Source organism: Bufo gargarizans, chromosome 6 (assembly GCF_014858855.1).
Source record: "Bufo gargarizans isolate SCDJY-AF-19 chromosome 6, ASM1485885v1, whole genome shotgun sequence".
Classification (NCBI taxonomy): domain Eukaryota; kingdom Metazoa; phylum Chordata; class Amphibia; order Anura; family Bufonidae; genus Bufo; species Bufo gargarizans.
Window position 1 is genome coordinate 110,905,740 of NC_058085.1, and position 17,101 is coordinate 110,922,840.

Here is a 17,101-nt window from a genome sequence, read left to right on the forward strand (position 1 = left end):
GACAACACACGGTGCGCTGTCTGCATCTTTTGCGGTCCCATTGAAATGAATAAGTCTGCATCCGTTCTGCAAAATGTGGATCCATAAATACAGTCATGTGAATGGACCCTTAAACATTAGCTTGAAACAAGAGGGATTGTAGCAAAAATTAAGAAGCTACCTGTAAAATCTGAAAGGGTCAGTTTAGGCAAAATAAGCCACCACTAATTTTATAAGGTCAGCAAGTCTTATAAAACATAAAGCACTGTGCCTGAAGACTGTTGTATATGAGCAGGGGCTTCCAGAGAGTCATTCCCGAAATACTGCTGCTTGCCATGAAAAAAATATAAAGTTTGATAATTGTACTTTATTCATCACTTTTTCCTTTAGAAGGAATATTGTCTCTACTGCTATTAGTAAGTAATAGTTACTCATCTGATTTTTTTGGATTCTGTGTCATTTCTTGTAAAATTTGAATAAAAAGTCTTATGATATTTGGTAGTGTAAACTATGGGGAATAAAAAAACAGGAAAAGAACCTTAGCCTCAGGACTCATTCACACGACCGTAGGTCGTCCATGCCTGTGTTGTGGACTGCAAATCCCGTATTGTACAGCGGACCCATTGACTGGAATAAGTCTGCAATTCGCAATATATGGCAAGAGGTAGGACACGTCTTATCTTTTGCGGTGCGGAAGCACGGACCCAAAAGCCAACGGAAGCACTTCGTAGTGCTTCCATGAGCTTCCGATACATGCCTCCGCACTGCACCGTATCTTGCGGTTTGCGGACGCTTCGGTCGTCTGAATCAGCACACTCCATCAGAAATAAGGCTACTTTCACACTCGCGTTAATCTTTTCCGGCAGGGGAACAGCCTAACGGATCCATACAACCGTTTGCACACGTGTCCTGCCATAAGTCCGCCCGGCCCCAATCACTATAATGGAGAAAATCCGCAGCGTGCAGCACACGTGTGCAAGCGGTAGTACGGTGTGTGAAAGTAGCCTTAGAAGGTGGGTTTCTGATTCACATCGGGAGTGAATTTATCGAGCCCCGCATGCCAGAATTCATGGATTCAAAAAATCGTAAGTAGGGGCTTTGCGACTTTTTAGGGTCATTTGTACAAAAATGTTGCAGTTTTTGACCATTGCGCCTTCGAGTGACACCTACAGATTTGGAGTGAAAATTTGGTGACAATTTCAGAGTAGGTCACTTTTGTGACACATTTATGAAGTTTACATTTGGAAGTGCAACTTTTTAAAAAGTTTCGGCTCCACGACATGCAAGCCCCCAGGCATTCTTTTACTGAAACATGTTGCACTTGTGCCAATTTTATTATTGCTGTGGGTGATCTTCATAAATTTGGCACAGGTGCACATGGAAACTGCAGTCTAAAGACTGACGTGAAGTACACCTACGGTGATACATTCCCCCCATTAGTTGCCTTCCCACAGTGCCAGATACAAACATGAACAATTGGTTATCTAAATCAACTTTACACCTTGCAGTTTAATTGGTTTAATTGATTTAATTTTACATAATTTATTTTAAACATTAGCCGTTTTTATGGCTTCTGGTTTTATGCTTTTAAGACTCCAGTTCTGTGCCATTGGATAGGATACAGAACCGTACAGTGGGTTATCGTAAAAACAAGAATTCAGCAGTTCTGCAAACTTGTACTCCAGCAGTAGGCTTCCTTCAAACAAGATTTTTTTATTTTTTACCTGTAAAAAATGCCATGAATTGCATTTTCACTTTTTTTTTGCGGCGTGTTTTTATTATACTTTCCAACTTCTTTACCTATAGAGGTTATGGAAAATCTCCTAAAAAAAACTCCACCCCCAGAGCATGCTGCTTTTTGAAAAAAGATGGTCCCAAAAAAAACTCCCCCCGCCCTAGAAAAAAATCTCAAATTTGTCTGTTGAATTTCAGCTAAAATGTGGCCACAAAAAGAAAAAATCATCTCCTTCATCCGTTCAGAGAAATAATGGAGATTTGAATGTAAAGGGGTGCTCACTGTTCTCTTTACCAAAAATATATTGATGAGAAAACCCACTAAAATGTTTTGTCTTATTTCTGCAGTAATCTGGAATATTGTATAGTCCGGGACCAATCTGGTCTTGTGGATTCCAGATCCAGGGTTTTTGCCATTCAAGCAGTATTCACTTTGTTTAGCTTCTCATCTTACTTTTCCTTATATAACAGCTGAGTGTAGCATTTTGCTGCAGTCCAGACGTAGTACGTTTGTAGTACTGAATAGGATTTATGCACCGGACAATATGCATTTGCTGCTTAAACCTTTGTCAAAATACCTGTGCTTATTTTTTTTTGTAAATTAAAGGTTGTTCTGTGTGATTTTCATGTACAATGTAAGGATGTGACAATGTATTTGTGGTGGACAATTGTCAGTGCTCATCATGTAAGCTGGAAGGGGTGGGGGGTTCCTCCAAAGAATATTTGACTTTTACAAATGTCTGACTGCATGTTCTTTTTAATGCTTTTGTAAGTGAAAGAAATAATAAAATAACATAATATGCTGTACAGATGTAGTTTATTAACCAAACATATAGACATTTGGTTGACTAGCACCCCAACAATGTATTTGGTTGAAAATGATATGTAAGTCAGTACGTCTAGGTAATGATTGGATGCTATTTATTTTACTTCGATCTTGCCCCTTGGCTGCTTTACCAGAGACCTGTGACTACAGCTTATCTGCAGTGCTTACAGGGAGCCTGAGGTGGTCCAAGACCCCTGCCTCATCTTTGGTTCGGGGCTGCTGCTCTCTTCTGCCTCCTCAGATTGATACAACTCTATCACAGAGAGCTGGTTTATGTTACACCAAGGACAGAATGATTAACGTACAGACGACTAAACCCCCAGTGAGAAAAAGATGAATAAAAGGTAACATGTAAAGAGATGAATGCGTCTTGGCAGAGATGAACCTGGAGGGTCACTTTATGATGTTCCATTGCACCAATATAGGAAGAGAGTCCATAGGAACAGAAGAAAACTGCCCCAAATAATGGCAAGCAGATTATTTAATCCTACATCTAAACCAATTGTGTATCTTCACTTATTTTACACAGACCTGCCTCTATTTGCTCTAAAGCCTACAATCACTTTATTATGTATGTTAAGGTTCGGACTGACCATAGACCCAACAGGGAAATTTCCCTTTGGACCGATGCCCAGGGGGCCACCTAAGCCCTTCTTTCTGCCGCTGGTACATAATGACCTCTCAGCGATTAACACCATGGTAATCAGGTATGTACTCATGTACCCGGCCAGAGGCCGCTCGTGACCTCCTGAATGTAACTGCTGTAGCCCGCATCTCATCTCCTATCCCCTGCTCCATATCTTAATCAGAGCCAACTGGAGGAAGAGGTCAGAAAATGGCATATACTGGTGGCCACCGCAGAGGGACAGCTTTTGGGGCAATACATTTATGGTTCTACTGGGACAGTAATTTGCACTATGGTATTGATGGTCCTGCCTACTTGTATTCCCCCCTTCCCTTTTCTTCTGTCAATTTGGACCCGCCTACAACATGGGGCCACTTTTAGATTTTTTTCCCAGGGCCACTTTAACTTCCCAGGCCGCCCCTGTGTACGTTGAAGATTTGTGCCGGTTTACAGCATCCAGCTCAGGCCACTTTTACACAGTCTGTGATTGTGAGCCAAAACCAGGAGTAACGCCTACACAGAGATAAAGTATAACAGATTTGCACCTCTTCTGTGCTTTTGACCTGCACCTGGTTTTGGCTCACAGTCACTGATGGAAATCACTGATCAAACGCTGACTGTGGTGAAAGCAGCCTTAGGCCTCAGGCACACGGCCATTTCCCGGCTGTGCCCATATTATGGCCCGCAAACAGTTGGTCCACTGGCCGTGTGCACACCGCATCATTGATGCAGACCCATTCACTTTAAAAATAAACCTGCAGCAGCCGCATGGATGTTGTCCTTGCACATTGCGGCCTCCAATGCACGGAACGGCCGTGTGCATGAGGCCTAAGGGGAAGACACATGCTAGAATTAACGGGGTTATGCAGCTAGGATATATTGTTGACCTCGCCTGAGGATATGTCATCACTATCTGATCGTGGGGGTCCGACACCCCCCCGATCAGCTGTTTGAAGAGGAGGTGGCTCTCCCTGCAAGCCCTGCTTTCTCTTCATTACACTGCCCATCGTCTCAGAAGTGCTGTGTAATTACTCTCTCCATTCAAGTGAAAGAAACAAGCACTTGTAATTACACTTCATTGCTGCTGCAAGGGAGACGATGCACAGTGTAATGAAGACAAAGCAGCGCTCACCTCTTCAAACAGCTGATTGGCCCACTTTCACATCTGCGGCACTGTAATCCCGTCACCAGTACCGGCAGAGAATCGGTTGGACACAAACCACAGCGTGCAGCGGTTTGTGTCCAGCAGGTTCTCTGCATATTTATCTGATTGTGGCCGGATCTCCTCCGGACCATACCTTTTCAAAGCTCTCCTGAGTCCACCGTTGGGCGGGCTGGCGGCTTCAATGAATGCGCTCTGCTGCCGCCAACCCGCACTTCATTAGTCCTGCTGATTGGTGGTGACCACACCTCCACCAATCAGCTTCCTTCCAATTACCCGCTGTACCAGCTCTGCTCCTGCTGTGTACAGCGGTTCTGTGGACCCAGTCCCTGGGTGAGAGGAGCTCAGGGCAATATAAAAATTACTGTAAATGTGCCATATATAACTAACCCCTTTCATCCATAGGTATCTACCCACGTACTGCCGTATATGAGTGGATTCCTATGGTTGAGGGGGGTTATAGTCATATTTAATATAAACACTGTCAGGGACTTTTCTGTAATTTGCATGTGTTTATATTAAACATGACTATAACCCCCCTCATCCATAGGAATCCACCCATGTACTGCAGTATATGAGTGGATTCCTATGGATGAAGGGGGTTATAGTCATATTCAATTATTCATAATAAACACATGCCAATTACAGAACAGTCCATGGATAGTGTTTATATTTAATCTGACTAGAACTCCCCTCATCCTTGAGAATACACCAATGTACAGTACCTACAGTACATTAGTGTATTCTTTAGGATGATGGGGGTTATAATCACATAAGTGTAATCCACAGATCCCTCATAACAGTGTCATCCACAGATTCCCCATGACTGTGTCATCCACAGATTCCACATGACTGTGTCATCCACAGATCCCCATAATAGTGTCATCCACAGGTCCCCCATAACAGTGTCATCCACAGATCCCCATAATAGTGTCATCCACAGATCCCCATAATAGTGTCATCCACAGATCCCCCATAATAGTGTCATCCACAGATTCCCCATAACAGTCTCATCCACAGATCCCCCATAACAGTGTCATCCACACATGCCCCATGACAGTGTCATCCACACCCCCTCATAACAGTGCATCATCCACAGACCCTCATTAGTTCAAAACCCACCAAAAGCACACCATTTGGTTCAAATAATATTTTTTTTTATCTTCCTCCTCAAAAACCTAGGTGCGTCTTATCATCAGGTGTGTCTTATAAAGCAAAAAATAGGGTACATCCGCATGGAAAAAACTGAAAGACTGAATGCAGTCGCAGACAAAACTGATCGAACATGTGTGCAAAACCATCAGTTTCTCCCTGAACAGATCCTGACACAATCCAGATCACTCGTCTGAAAGTGGCCTAAAATCGTCACCTTGGTTGTCTGGCATTATAGGGACGTTAAATGTCTTACAAAGTCAGGGGGTCATTTACTATCGTAAATACACCTACAGTATATTAGGCATATTTCTGGCGCAGGCTGTGGCTTAAAGGTCATTTGCGCTGCTGTGCTGCAGTCTGCGATTTTTCTCCGCTCACGTCAGGTCTAAAAAAGTGGACAGGGAAGGGGACAGGCTGGCCGGCAGGCCCATCTCATTCATCATTATCTACACCTGATTTAGGCGTAGAATTTTTAAAAAATTTAAGCCAGCAAGGAAGCTGTCTTACATTTAGACCATCGGTGGATACGCCAGAGTCCAAAACTGGACTTCACATTCAAGATGCAATCTCATAAGTAATACTGAGTAAGGTCAGTCAAACACATTGGAACTGAGAGGCCACATGACCAATGTATGATGACGTCACTGGCCTAGGAAGAGCATGGTGCCCTGCGGCCTCTTCGAACTGTTGATCGGCGGGGTCCTAGGAGTTGAACCTTGTAGATCTGATATTGATGACCTATCCGGAGGATATTTTTTGATCTCCTATCTCTCTGGTTCAGCTCATTATGTATAATTTTTGTTTCTATTTTAGGGTATATGTATGGTGAGAAAAGTACATTTCCCACAATGCACCATTATAGGACTGTCCGCATCCTCTGGACCAGCAGGTTACTCATGTGAAACCAAAGTTAATAGGATGCCTCTGATTTCTTTTCAGAAGCAAGTACCGGGCAGCCAGACACGTCGGGCCCTGATATAGGGGACAGCCCTTTTGCAGGATACGCTCTATGGTTGAGACCTAGAAGGGATGAGCAGGAGTATTTTGATGGAAAAAACAAATAGATAGCGCCTAGGGTTTTGATACAAATGTGCAGCAGGCACCATTGTTGTGGCAGTGGGGTCGCCAATTTAATTTTTTCATTTTACTGTACAGATTTTTTTAAACACAAATTGGAAGACCATAATGAATGGCGGTGATTATATATGTCTACAGTGCACATTAGCAGCATTTACTGAGCACTTTAAAAAAATGATAATTACAGTCATAATAACCTGCACATGCTCCTCCAGCTTTGAAAAAAATCACATTAAGTGGTTAATCATGGCACTTCAGAGTCGTGGGGGTGCTGGTTATAGGTTCCCAACCCGCTAATGTCCGTAAATAGAACTTCCACACACCAAATGTGATTTAGGCTTTATTTAACTTAAATTTACTCAAGGGTGAATAGAAAAAAAAAATCTGTTTATTTTATGGACACTGGAAAAAAAGGACTACCTGGGAACTTACTGACAAATGGCAAAACTGTAAGGGCTCATGCACAAGAACATATTTTCTTTCCGTGTCTGTTCCGTTTTTTGGAGGGACCGAATGCGGAACCATTCATTTTAATAGGTCCGCAAAAAAAAACAGAAGTTACTGTGTGCATTGCGTTTCCGTGTGTCCGTTCAACAAAACAATAGAACATTTCCTATTATAGTCCGCATAACAGACAAGGATAGGACTGTTCTATTAGGGGCCAGCTGTTCCATTCTGCAAAATACGGAATGCACACGGACGTCATCCGTTTTTTGGGGGGGGAACCACAAAGTACATACGGTCGTTTCCATGAGCCCTTAGTCCAGGTCATTTCCCTGCTGAAATCAGGCAAACTGATTCAGCTCCATATACTGTATTTGTCTTCCTCCGAAACCCAACTCGTCAGACATAGACACGTTTTTGTGCAAACTGATGTGAAGACAGAGATATCAGATACCTACATTTTGGCATTTCCTAATCTTAAAGGGATTATCCAATCTCTATATTGAACCCCAAAATTGCCTGGCCCCTCCTATAGACGATAGGCGCGGATCAAAACATCCGGCAACGGGGGGAGCAGCCAATAGCAAGGCGCGACAGGAATGAGCCTCCCTAGCTTCTCTCGCAATGCTAGGGAGGCTGGTCACCGTGTTTTGATCCGCGTGACGTGGAGATGCAGCAGTGGTCGTACGGGGATCAGGAACGACGCGGGTGCCAGGGAGCAGGCAAGTATGGTCTAGAGGATGGGCCCAGGCATTCTGGCGGTCATTATAGGGATTGGATAACCTCTTTTCAAATACTCTACTAGGGCACTTTGTTAATGGGGTGGTGGGGTCCCTCATCTATTAGCCAGAGCAGCTAGAAAGAGTAGGCCTTACTGTGGAGGCCCCTGCATGTCGATATGTTACATAAAAAGCACACTGATTTCAGTAGGAATTACCGGTGAGGGTACCAGCAGCAGGACACCCATAGAACATCTTAATGTAAAAAATGAATCTGAGCATATAGGCCATGGCAATTAATTTCTAACAAAGCTAAAACCAGCCCTGTGCCACATATGGGTCCATAGATCTCCCCATTCATTGCTCTGATTGGTCTGCTAGACTTATTGCAACCTGGCAGCTCAGGGGGTGTCCTTTCTGCTGAAGCTCTCTTCTTATAATAGCTCAAGGAGTGTGTCCTTTCTGCTGCAGCTCTCTTCTTATAATAGCTCAGGGGGGGGTGTCCTTTCAGCTCCAGCTCTCTTCTTATCATAGCTCAGACGGTGTGTCCTTTCAGCTACAGCTCTCTTCTTCTCATAGCTCAGACGGTGTGTCCTTGCTGCTACAGCTCTCTTCTTATCATAGCTCAGACGGTGTGTCCTTTCAGCTACAGCTCTCTTCTTCTCATAGCTCAGACGGTGTGTCCTTTCTGCTACAGCTCTCTTCTTATCATAGCTCAGACGGTGTGTCCTTTCTGCTACAGCTCTCTTCTTCTCATAGCTCAGACGGTGTGTCCTTTCTGCTACAGCTCTCTTCTTATCATAGCTCAGACGGTGTGTCCTTTCTGCTACAGCTCTCTTCTTATCATAGCTCAGACGGTGTGTTCTCTCTGCTGCAGCTCTCTTCTTCTCATAGCTCAGACGGTGTGTCCTTTCTGCTACAGCTCTCTTCTTATCATAGCTCAGACGGTGTGTCCTTTCAGCTACAGCTCTCTTCTTCTCATAGCTCAGACGGTGTGTCCTTGCTGCTACAGCTCTCTTCTTATCATAGCTCAGACGGTGTGTCCTTTCAGCTACAGCTCTCTTCTTCTCATAGCTCAGACGGTGTGTCCTTTCTGCTACAGCTCTCTTCTTATCATAGCTCAGACGGTGTGTCCTTTCTGCTACAGCTCTCTTCTTCTCATAGCTCAGACGGTGTGTCCTTTCTGCTACAGCTCTCTTCTTATCATAGCTCAGACGGTGTGTCCTTTCTGCTACAGCTCTCTTCTTATCATAGCTCAGACGGTGTGTCCTTTCTGCTACAGCTCTCTTCTTCTCATAGCTCAGACGGTGTGTCCTTTCTGCTACAGCTCTCTTCTTATCATAGCTCAGACGGTGTGTCCTTTCTGCTACAGCTCTCTTCTTATCATAGCTCAGACGGTGTGTCCTTTCTGCTACAGCTCTCTTCTTATCATAGCTCAGACGGTGTGTCCTTTCTGCTACAGCTCTCTTCTTCTCATAGCTCAGACGGTGTGTCCTTTCTGCTACAGCTCTCTTCTTCTCATAGCTCAGACGGTGTGTCCTTTCTGCTACAGCTCTCTTCTTATCATAGCTCAGACGGTGTGTCCTTTCTGCTACAGCTCTCTTCTTATCATAGCTCAGACGGTGTGTTCTCTCTGCTGCAGCTCTTCCTCTCTCCCTGTAACCGTCACAGCTTTTAACAGAGGATATAGCTGGTGGCTGTTGAAGGATGGAACTGAGCATGTGCGACCACCTCAGTGAGGTGGATGGAGAAATAAGGAAAAGAACAAGCAGCAGGTGGCGCTATACAGATACAGTTTACTGAATAACTCACCGGCTATACAACATTTTTAATCACATGCAATTACAAAAGTATTCATGTGCTGGTTTGAAAAATGTAGAATATTTTTCGTCTGTCGACTCCTTCAATTTTGGGGAGCCTTTTATTCAAAAAGCATTTATCGAAAGGGAACTACCACTGTAAAGAAGCTCTTCTGTAGGCGTGAGGACACATTGAGTGTATTCTTATTTCCTAGTCTCACATGGTCACTTTACGTTTTATGTTTATTGATCTCTGTCCTGTTGGTGTCACTCAGACTTCCTTGAAGCATCTTCACTCTATAAGTTGGTCTTGATTTGGAGAGGGGGCTGAATGTGACCTAATTGGCTATTACCAGGCTCACCAGGCTGTGTCCAGCCAACTCTGCCCCTGAACCTCCATGCCCGGGAGGGATTCTCCACTCTTCATCTCTATTGTTCTCCATTTGAGTTTCTTCTCTGTTTTTTTTTTCTTTTTTATTCTTTCTATAAATATAGATTTAATTTAGTGTTTCTTTCTATAAACGATTCTCAGATTTGCCCTCGGGGGGATTTCTGAATTAATTTGAACAATGCCACGCTTGAGAGGGCTTGCTGCATTTTCTGTGCCTGTAGTTAGAAGCAGTTTGGGGACGCTGATAAGGATTTCAATAGGGCTGTTTTACCAGAAAGAGGTCATTTTATCTCTGCCGGGCTGCTGCAGTCTGTGTCTTTATTACAGAATAGAAGCCGTTTCCCCCATCTTGATGTTAAATCATTATTTTATGTTCTACAGAACACTTAGACAATAGGAGATGATCAGGAGAAGAAATGACACTGAGTTGTGTTAGGCCGGGATCCAGAAAGAACAGCGAGTAGGGGGTATATTCTCCTGACATAAAGGCCTGGGAGATGGGCAAGATATTTGATACGCGTTGCTGTGATTTGCTATTACATTTACTATAGTTTTCTCTTATATAGTTCATTTAGTGACCGCCATAGAAGATGAAGGGAAAGGACCTTAAGGCCGGTTTCAGATGGACAATATTTATATCTGGATGTAGAACAAAAAGCAACTGGACTGAACATTAAACGATTCAATTGAATTGGTGTCTTTACATGACCGATCTTTTTCATGGTGAGAAAATCACAGCAGGCTCTATGTGTGTCCATTTTTTCTGGCAAGACTCATTTGTGCAAATGAATGGGTCTGCGGGAAAAACAGACTACGCCTGGACTCCTTCTGTGTGCAGTCTGTTTGTAGAATTGTCCATGTGCACTGTCCAGAACACAGACCATTTCCCAATTGTCTATCTGAAAGAGGCCTAAAGACGCCCATAATGTCCAATAGCTTCCCCATACTCGGCCAAATGTGTATGTGTATTCAATGAGGTGAGGGCCTCTGCCAGGCTTATCTAGAAATGATTGGGTCCCACAGCAAACTTTTGAATCCCCCCAACTTCTTCGCAAACCCCTTCTTCCCATGAAACCCCAACTCCATCCATTTCCTACAAGTATATACTGCATCTCATGTCACTGTATATAGTGTTATTGTATGATACAGTTGGGGAGATCTTTTAGGCTACTTTCACAATAGTATTTTTGCTAGATCCGACAGGGTTCAGCAAAACTGCTTCCGTTACTGATAATACAGCCGTCTGCATCAGTTATAAACTGATCCAGTTATATTACAGTATCTTTAACATAGCCAAGACGGATCTGTCATGAACTCCATTGAAAGTCAATTGGGAACTGATCCGTTTTCTATTGTATCAGATTGTGTCAGAGAAAACGGATCCGTCCCCATTGACTTGCATTGGGGGTCATGCCAGATCCGTCTTGCTCCGCACCCCAGGATGGAAAGAAAACTGCAGCATGTTGCGGTTTGCTCTCTGGTATGAGAACGGAACAGAATGCATTTTGGAGCACTCCGTTCTGTTCTGTTACGTTTTGTCCCCATTGACAATGAATGGGGACAAAACGAAAGCGTCTTTTTCCAGTATTGAGACCCTATGATGGATCTCAAAACCGGAAAATATTAACACTAGTGTGAAAGTAGCCTTGGATGGGCCACTTCTAAGTTCGGGCCCTGTGCAGCTGCTTCCTATGCCTCCACTATACCTACTCCCTTGGATTGATCCAAAAAAACTGTGATATCAGAGAAACATTCTTGGGCGATAAGTGTGTGTCCCACCCATGGGATCCATGCTGTCTGCCCTTTTAACTTGTGAAAGAATAGCTCATTCAAAAGAGTTCATTGAACTCCAGCGTGGTATAGTAGTGGGATGCCAACGTCAGTTTGTAAACATTTTTTCCCTCCTAGATATTCCACCATCAACTCAGCCATGAAGTGGAGACCACGTAACGTCACAGAGCGGGGTCGCCAACACTCTACTGACTCAATCACTGCAAAGCTGCAAACCTCCTCTGGCATTAACAACAGTACAAAAAAAACTGTGAGCCAGGAGCCATATAGCAGCATTCCCATAGCTGAATAACTGCATGCAAGTCTTACATCACCAAGAACCATGCCAAGAGTGGTGTAACGCACCACCACTGGATTCTGGAGCAGTGCAAACATGTTCTGCGGAGAGATTCTCTTCCCTGGCAGTCTAATGGGCAAATCTGGGTTAAGCAAATGCCAGGCGAATATTCGCTGCCTGATTGCATTGTGCCAACTGTAACGTTTGGTTGAGGAGAGAGAGTGCTACGGTGCTGTTTTTCAGGAGTTGGCCTACGCTGTTTTTCCCAGTAAAGTGAAATCTTAATGCTTCATTTGGACAATTGTATGCTTCCATCCCTGTGGAAACCGTTTCGGGAAGGTCCTTTTTTGTTCCAGCATGACTGAGCTCCAGTGAACAAAGCAAGGTCTGTAAAGTCATGGTTAGGTGAGTTTGGTGTAGAAGATAATTCTCAGGATCTGCTCTTATTCTGTATATATGGACACTGCGCAGTACCACTTCTGTTGTCCCGTATACTGGGTGTAATTCCCAGTATCTGCTCTTATTCTGTATATATGGACACTGCACAGTACCACTTCTGTTGTCCCGTATACTGGGTGTAATTCCCAGTATCTGCTCTTATTCTGTATATATGGACACTGCACAGTACCACTTCTGTTGTCCCGTATACTGGGTGTAATTCCCAGTATCTGCTCTTATTCTGTATATATGGACACTGCTCAGTACCACTACTCCTGTCCTGTATACTAGGTGTAATTCTCAGTATCTGCTCGTATTCTGTATATATGTACACTGCACAGTATATTGGGTGTAATTCTCAGGATCTGCTCTTATTCTGTATATCCACTATATGGACACTGCACAGTACCACTTCTCCTGTCCTGTATACTAGGTGTAATTCCCAGTATCTGCTCTTATTCTGTATATATGGACACTGCACAGTACCACTTCTGTTGTCCCGTATACTGGGTGTAATTCCCAGTATCTGCTCTTATTCTGTATATATGGACACTGCTCAGTACCACTACTCCTGTCCTGTATACTAGGTGTAATTCTCAGTATCTGCTCGTATTCTGTATATATGTACACTGCACAGTATATTGGGTGTAATTCTCAGGATCTGCTCTTATTCTGTATATCCACTATATGGACACTGCACAGTACCACTTCTCCTGTCCTGTATACTAGGTGTAATTCTCAGTATCTGCTCTTATTCTGTATATATGTACACTGCACAGTATATTGGGTGTAATTCTCAGGATCTGCTCTTATGCTGTATATATGGACACTGCACAGTACCACTTCTGCTGTCCTGTATACTGGGTGTAATTCTCAGTATCTGCTCTTATTCTGTATATATGGACACTGCACAGTACCACTTCTGTTGTCCCGTATATTGGGTGTAATTCTCAGTATCTGCTCTTATCCTGTATATGTGCACACTGCACAGTACCACTTCTCCTGTCCTGTATACTAGGTGTAATTCTCAGTATCTGCTCTTATTCTGTATATATGGACACTGCACAGTACCACTTCTCCTGTCCTGTATACTGGGTGTAATTCTCAGTATCTGCTGTTATGCTGTATATATGAACACTGCACAGTATACTGGGTGTAATTCTCAGTATCTGCTCTTATTCTGTATATATGGACACTGCACAGTACCCCTTCTGTCCTGTATACTGGGTGTAATTCTCAGGATCTGCTCTTATTCTGTATATATGGACACTGCACAGTACCACTTCTCCGATCCTGTATGGGCTTTAACTTTTTGGAGTAAAATAAAGTCATTGTTATCCATCCTGTAGATATGTGGTATACTGTATATATTTTGTAGAAACCCTCCATTTTATATATTCATATTTGTTGTCCAGGTCCCATTATGTATTTTCATTTCCTTAAATGTTCAAGGATGCAAGCAAAAGAAAATAAAAACGCTGTCTTATAACTGAGAAAGTCTTTAGAAGAAATCAGACCGCTGATTCCTCCCCACTAGATGTGTACATGTATACAGTACAGTACTGAGATCACATGGCGCAGTCATTTTTCCCATTTGATCAGGAGTTGGAGTGTGACTGATAAAAGCTGCATTCTGCTCTAATGACATAGAACAGAGAGAACACGGATCTCCACATTTAACCCCTTCTACACCTCAATCAATATTATTGCAGTGTACATAAGAGAAAACACAGGGTGCAGCCCACCATAAGCATCACACGGATACCCTATTACATAATCTGTGCCTATACTTATACAGTGGGATGCAAAAGTTTGGGCAACCTTGTTAAGCGCCATGATTTTCCTGTATAAATCGTTGGTTGTTACGATAAAAAAATGTCAGTTAAATATATCATATAGGAGACACACACAGTGATATTTGAGAAGTGAAATGAAGTTTATTGGATTTACAGAAAGTGTGCTATGATTGTTTAAACAAAATTAGGCAGGTGCATACATTTGGGCACTGTTGTCATTTTATTGATTCCAAAACCTTTAGAACTAATTATTGGAACTCAAATTGGCTTGGTAAGCTCAGTGACCCCTGACCTACATACACAGGTGAATCCAATTATGAGAAAGAGCATTTAAGGGGGTCAATTGTAAGTTTCCCTCCTCTTTTAATGTTCTCTGAAGAGTAGCAACATGGGGGTCTCAAAACAACTCTCAAATGACCTGAAGACAAAGATTGTTCATCATCATGGTTTAGGGGAAGGATACAGAAAGCTGTCTCAGAGATTTCAGCTGTCTGTTTCCACAGTTAGGAACATATTGAGGAAATGGAGGACCACAGGCTCAGTTCAAGTTAAGGCTCGAAGTGGCAGACCGAGAAAAATCTCGGATAGACAGAAGCGACGAATGGTGAGAACAGTCAGAGTCAACCCACAGACCAGCACCAAAGACCTACAACATCATCTTGCTGCAGATGGAGTCACTGTGCATCGTTCAACCATTCGGCACACTTTACACAAGGAGATGCTGTATGTGAGAGTGATGCAGAGGAAGCCTTTCCTCCGCCCACAGCACAAAAAGTGCCGCTTGAGGTGGGCTAAAGCACATTTGGACAAGCCAGCTTCATTTTGGAATAAGGTGCTGTGGACTGATGAAACTAAAATTGAGTTATTTGGCCATAACAAGGGGCGTTATGCATCGAGGAAAAAGAACACAGCATTCCAAGAAAAACACCTGCTACCTACAGTAAAATATGGTGGTGGTTCCATCATGCTGTGGGGCTGTGTGGCCAGTGCAGGGACTGGGAATCTTGTCAAAGTTGAGGGACGCATGGATTCCACTCAGTATCAGCAGATTCTGGAGACCAATGTCCAGGAATCAGTGACAAAGCTGAAGCTGCGCCGGGGTTGGATCTTTCAACAAGACAACGACCCTAAACACTGCTCAAAATCCACTAAAGGCATTTATGCAGAGGAACAAGTATAACGTTCTAGAATGGCCATCTCAGTCCCCAGACCTGAATATAATTGAAAATCTGTGGTGTGACTTAAAGAGAGCTGTCCATGCTCGGAAGCCATCAAACCTGAATGAACTAAAGATGGTTTGTAAAGAGGAATGGTCCAAAATACCTTCAACCAGAATCCAGACTCTCATTGGAACCTACAGGAAGCGTTTAGAGGCTGTAATTTCTGCAAAAGGAGGATCTACTAAATATTGATTTAATTTCTTTTTTGTGGTGCCCAAATTTATGCACCTGCCTAATTTTGTTTAAACAATTATAGCACACTTTCTGTAAATCCAATAAACTTCATTTCACTTCTCAAATATCACTGTGTGTGTCTCCTATATGATATATGTAACTGACATTTTATATCGTAACAACCAACAATTTATACAGGAAAATCATGAGGATTAACAAGGTTGCCCAAAATTTCGCATCCCACTGTACCTACACTTTACTGAAGGGCCCCAGAGCTTTCCTTTATATTTTTTGAAAATGCAAATTTCCTGAAGATGCATGTTAGTGTAGTTTGTAAGGATTTTTATGTGATTTTTGCTGCATTTCTACACCAAAATGTGCATATCTTACAGGATTGGTCATCAGTATCTGATCGGTGGGGGTCTGACACTTGGGACCCCCCACCGATCAGCTGTTTGAGAAGGCACAGGTACTCCTGTCCAGGAAAAGCTAACTTAGGGTCTAGAAACCCACTTTGCCCACAGTTGCCTTCAAGTGCACACGCAACAGGTCAGACAGTTTCATAGGTACCAGTCTGCTAACAGATGCCCTTTAAGACTACTTTCTCACACCTTACCACAGCGCTGTACTTTGTATAGCGGCTGTGCTTAGTATCGCGCTCCGCCCCATTCACTTCAATGAACCTGAGTGCAATACCATGCACTGCCACTATACAATGTGTGTCGCTGTGGTAAGGTGCGAGAACGTAGCCTTAAAGACATCTGTCAGCAGACTGGTACCTATTAAACTGGCTGACCTGTTGCATGTGCACTTGGCAGCTAAAGGCAACTGTGGGCAAAGTGGGTTTCTAGACCCTAAGTTAGCTTTTCCTGGACAAGCACTTTAATTATATGTTTGGGCCTCCTGCAGTGAGCCCAGGAGGAGCCGTAGCGGAGGATGGGAGTCGTAGTTGTTCTGGCTGTCACAGTCAATCACAGTGGCTTTCCTCACATTGTCACTCCCTAGGGCAGTACAGTGAAAGGAGGGTGCACCCTTTCTTTCCCTGGGGCACACTATGGATGTCTGTATAGGTGCAAGGCAGGATGTGTAGAGGATGTGTAGAGTGCAATGGTCAGCTTATGGTGCAGGAGTCAACAACCAGGCCAGATGTGGCAGAATAAACATCTCTCTTTACTGAAGTGCAAAATAGGAGTTGTAGTACATCCAACGATAGCAAAAAATACATTTCCAACTGTACATAATGCAATTCTTCCCAGATATTGATCGATGGATTTAGACAAGGGTGAGAATGATAGCCCTCTTCCCTCTCTATCTGTATCAAGTCTCTTCCTGCAGAATCAATGGCTTGCAATCCTACTCTGTGGTACAGTACTGACCTCTCAGGAATGCAGGGTTCTTGAGATACGACCTCTCTTTTGCAAACTCCAGTCTAGACTAGACCTAGGGGTGGAGCCAGTCCACGCCTAACCTCCTACAAGGGTGAGCCAGGGTTGT

General features: G+C 43.5%; 1 protein-coding gene across 2 annotated transcripts in view; it reads left to right on the forward strand.

The window, feature by feature from the left end:
• ZNF385C (zinc finger protein 385C) overlaps window positions 1-17,101 on the forward strand; it is a 317,803-nt gene that overhangs the window by 245,296 nt on the left and 55,406 nt on the right. The window lies entirely within an intron of this gene.